The following is a 5,293-nucleotide window of genomic DNA, read 5'->3' as shown; positions in this document are numbered from 1 at the left end:
CTCATGTCTATTGAGTCAGTGATGCCAACCAACCATCTCATCCTCTGTCGTCCCCTTCTTCTCCTGCCTTCAATCTTTCCCAGCATCAGGGTCTTTCAAATGAGTCAGTTCTTCGCATCAGGTGGCCAAAGTATTGGAGTTTCAGCTTCAGCATCAGTCCTTCCAATGAATATTCAGGACTGATTTCTTTTAGTTTAGACTGATTGGATCTCCTTGCAGTCCAAGAGACTCTCAAGAGCCTTCTCCAACATCACAGTTCAAAAGCATCAATTCTTCAGTGCTCAGCTTTCTTTACAGTCCAACTCTCACATCCATACATGGCTACTGGAAAAACCATAGCTTTGACTAGATGGACCTTTGTCGGTAAAGTAATGCCTCTGTTTTTTTTTTTAATTCACTGTCTAGGTTGATCATAGCTTTTCTTCCAAGGACCAAGTGTCTTTTAATTTCGTGGCTGCAGTCACCATCTGCAGCGAGTTTGGAACCCAAGAAAATAAAGTCTCTTACTGTTTCCATTGTTTCCCCGTCTATTTGCCATGAAGTGATGGGACCAGATGCCATGATCTTAGTTTTCTGAATGTTGAGTTTTAAACCAACTTTTCACTCTTCTCTTTCACTTTCATCAAGAGGCTTTTAGTTCTTCTTCATTTTCTGCCATAAACATGGTGTCATCTGCATATGTGAGATTACTGATATTTCTCCCAGCAATTTTGATTCCAGCGTGTGCTTCATCCAGCCCAGCGTTTCTCATGATGTACTCTGCATGTAAGATAAATAAGCAGGGTGACAATATACAGACTTGATGTACTCTTTTTCCTATTTGGAACCAGTCTGTTGTTCCATGTCCACTTCTAACTGTTGCTTCTTGACCTGCATACAGATTTCTCAAGAGGCAGGTCAGGTGGTCTGGTATTCCCATCTCTTTAAGAATTTTCCACACTTTGTTGTGATCCACACAGTCAAAGGCTTTGGTGTAGTCAACAAAACAGAAGTAGATGTTTTTCTGGAACTCTCTTGCTTTTTCAATGATCCAACAGATATTGGCAATTTAATCTCTGGTTCCTTTGCCTTTTCTAAATCCAGCTTGAACATCTGGACGTTCACGGTTCACACACTGTTGAAGCCTGGCTTGGAGAATTTTAAGCATTACTTTGCTAGCATGTGAGATGAGTGTGATTGTGCGATAGTTTGAACATGCTTTGGCATTGCCTTTCTTTGGGATTGGAATGAAAACTGACCTTTTCCAGTCCTGTGGCCACTGCTGAGTTTTCCAAATTTGCTGGTATATTGAGTTCAGTACTTTCATGTATGGATGTGAGAACTGGACCATAAAGAAACCTGAGTGCCGAAGAACTGATGCTTTTGAACTGTGGTGTTGGAGAAGACTCTTGAGAGCCCCTTGGACTGCAAGGAGATCAAACCAGTCAATCCTTAAGGAAATCAGTCCTGAATATTCATTGGAAGGACTGATGCTAAAGCTGAAGCTCCAATACTTTGGCCACCTGATGTAAAGAACTGACTTATTTGAAAAGACCCTGATGCTAGAAAAGATTGAAGGCAGGAGGAGACAGGGATGACTGAGAATGAGATAGTTGGATGGCATCACCAACGTGATGGACATGAGTTTGAACAGGGTCTGGGTGTTGGTGATAGATAGGGAATCCTGGCGTGCTGCAGTCCATGGAGTCTCCAAGACAGACAGATATGACTGACTGTACTTAACTGAACTGATGGAACTGGATGCCATGATCTTGGTTATTTGAATGTTGAGCTTTAAGCCAGTTTTTTCACTTTCCTCTTTCACTTTCATCAAGAGCCTCTTTAGTTCCTCTTAGCTTTCTGCCATAAGGGTGGTGTCATCTGCATATCTGAGGTTATTGATATTTCTCCCAGCAATCTCGATTTCAGCTTGTGGTTCATCCAGCCCAGCATTTCAGGTGATGTACTCTGCATATAAGTTAAATAAGCAGAGTGATAATATACAGCCTTGACATACTCCTTTCCCAATCTGGAACCAGAGGTCATGAGCAGAGACATGGTCAAAAAGAAATTAGGTTCAGAGAATTCACTTTACAAAAGTACTTCAGTGTAGGCACAAGCCTATAATTACATTCATCACTGCATTGACCATAAAAAGGATTTTTAAATAATTTGAATTTTCATTAATAAAAGGTTAATTTTGTTACAACCATACAAGGCAAAACTAGGCAACCATTAGAATAAAGGAACATGTTCATATTATATTAAACAGGAAAATATTAAAAAGTGATGAAATATATCACATTTTTACAAATATACATATATTTTTAAATATATATATTCATAAATATGCATATATAAATGCATTGTGTTTTTTTCTGCTCACATATTTTCTCATCTTCATTATGGTCATGTGTCAACTGTGACATTTTAACAAGTGTGGAAATTCTATTATGAGCACACTGACACTCTCTGTTACCAGACCACTCTCAGGAAGATGGAGATAGCTAGCTATTGCATTTTTAAAAACCAAAGAGTCACAGAAAAAGTAATTATGGTGAGAATTAAATGACTTGTATTGTTCCAATAATGTTATAAGGACAGGCACAGTGTATAAACTCAGACAGGAACATTAAAAAATGTAATTGAAATTAGGAAGTAAAACCAGATGAACACAACAGAAGGTGACTCGTCCCATGTGACACCTATTAGACTCGAAATTAGGAAACAACAGAGTTTTATCACCCCAGGAATTTTGATAGCTCTTCAACTCAGTCACAGATAAAGGAGTTCATACAAACTTGTGAAACTTTAATCTTAACTGTTTAAAAGAACCAAAGTAAACTTTGTATTTGTCAGTGAGATGTTAGCTAAATATTTCAATACTGCTAGATACCATGCTCACTTAGGAAGTCATATTTGGTTTGTGTAGAATCTAAAATGCAAATATATTGGAACAGCAAGTACCCTAACCCTCAATAAGTCTGACTTTTAAACAGAATTCTAGGCTTGGTGGTAGGTATGATAGAAAGAAATTATGAATTTCAAAGTTCACAAGAATCTAGCAAAGACCCTACATATCTGATAAGGTCAATGGCAAACAGAAATATCTCTGAGTCACATCTGTGTTTCCAGGGAAAGTTACAGAAATCAGTGGTCTCCAATTGGAGACCTTCTGCAAAAGTTTGGACAGGCCCAGAATTTATCTCAGAATGTGTAAACTCTTGCATGTCTTTGACAGAGAAGGCTCCTGCCTTTGGGTCATGGTGGGGCTTCCCTGGTGGTTCAGAAGGTGCTGGAGACCCGAGTTCAGTCCCTGGACTGGGAAGATCCCCTGGAGAAGGGAAATGGCAACCCATTCCAGTATTCTTGCCTGGAGAATATCATGGACAGAGGAGCCTGGCAGGCCATAGTCCATGGGCTCACAAAGAGTCAGAGGTGACCGCGTGACTAACACTTTGGGTCATACATGCGCCCTCAATTGCAGAACAGCCCAAGCCGTCTTACATCCCTGGCGGATGCTCTGGCCTCTGCCAGCTTGAATTCCTCGCGGCTGTCAGGGTCAGAATTCTGAGATAGCCGGAGTGGGGAGCAGCCGCGAGCAGGAGCAGCCTCTGCCGCCTCTCCCTCCGCTGGAGTCTGCCGCTCAGCTTCCAGGGAGGTGGGTGGTTCCGTGCGGGGAGTTAGCACACAGCAATTACGTCTTCCTTGAACTGCAGCAGGCAAAGCCACTGACATTTATATCCAAAAATGGCTCGTTCGGATCCCACAGCCTTCCCAGAGGAGAATCTGTCATGTCTTCATCACCCCCCACTAAGGGCAAGGAGCCGCTGTTAACAGGAGATTCCATTCTCAGCGTGCCACCCCCCACCCCGCCCCCCTAAAACACACACACTTGCATTCAGAAACCCAACAGGGTTTGGTCACTGTGCTCAGTGCTGCAGCCCCCAGATTCCGCTCCCCCCCCCTTTGCCTGTTTGTCTTAGGCCCCACCAGCTCTCGGGGTCAGCTCTGAGTTGACCAAGACCTCCCTCTGGCAGGTGACATCTGCTTAGGGAAAGCAAAGCCAGGGAGAGGTCAGGAGTGCCCCCATCCCTCCTCGACCACGCTCTGTCCCCAGGAGCTGGGCTCTGCACCCTTTCCTTGGTGGCCCACTTCCCAGCTAAATGCTTCCAGAATGATTTCTCCACAGAGCAGTAGCTGAAGTGGGAAGGCTCACCTCTAGCTGGCAACTAGCCAGCAATACATACTGAACATCTTTCAGGTCTCCAGACAGTCCCAGTTGCTTTGGGGGGTTAAGCATGACTCCTCCAAAGAAGAGATGTAAAAAATAAGACATAAAGACCAAGCATGCCTACAGCCGTCTCTCATTTTAGTTCACACACCCATATCCTTGCAGTGGGATGTTTATCCAGTCAGAGATTTTGTAGTAACAAAATCTGGTATTCAATCTCACAATTTGGCAATCTGATGGGATAAGCTGTGTTTCATTCTTAAGGATGAGCATTCTTGAGAATGTTTTGGAGTCAGTTTTCCTTGCACGATGTGATTCTTGTTTTATCTTGTTTTTGTTTCTGCTTCAAAGCCAACCCAGATCTTGTAACTGATTTTTTCAGACACATCCACCATGACTCATAGCTATTTGATAAAGGATAAAATGCTTCTATTTCTCAGGCTTAACTTTCAAAATTAAACATTCAAATTTAAAAAAAAATAGCATTGCTCCAGTAGATGTCAGTGATTAAACTCACAAAAACAGTTCTTTTCAGAGAAGCCCCATAATGTATCTAGACTGTTTCTTCCTTTCATCCAACCCTGACCTAATTCTGAGCTTTTTTTTAAAATGCATCTTGACTTAATTAATTGTTTACAAGCTGTTGCTCAGAGATGAGTTTATTTTCTGAATAGATACCCATGAGGAACCTTCTAGGGGTCAGGAAGGCTGAATGAGGTCCCCTTGCATTCAGGGAATGACAGCCTCCTACCTCACACCCATCCCTGGACCGGTGAGAATGCAGAGTGCCTGTGTGGCAACCCACTCCAGTATTCTTGCCTGGAGAACTTCATGGACAGAGGAGCCTGGTGGGCTACAGTCCATGGGGTCGCAAAGAGTTGCACACGACTGAGCGACTAACACTGTGAGTACACAGGGCCACTCCCACTGCCTGAGGTGGCACTGCCTGCTCCCTCCAGACCCTGCAGTTTCAGGGAGAGAATTGGTATCTGCTACTTTCATGAAAGCTGCTGGTAACCTAAGGAGATGGAAAGGCTACTTGCCAGGGTCTTCAGAAGATCTGATCCAACATGGCAAGAT

The sequence above is a fragment of the Bos mutus genome, chromosome 9 (genome assembly GCF_027580195.1).
Source record: "Bos mutus isolate GX-2022 chromosome 9, NWIPB_WYAK_1.1, whole genome shotgun sequence".
In the NCBI taxonomy this organism is placed as follows: Eukaryota; Metazoa; Chordata; class Mammalia; order Artiodactyla; family Bovidae; genus Bos; species Bos mutus.
The sequence above is the reverse complement of the archived record's forward strand: the minus strand, read 5'-3'. Positions refer to the sequence as shown.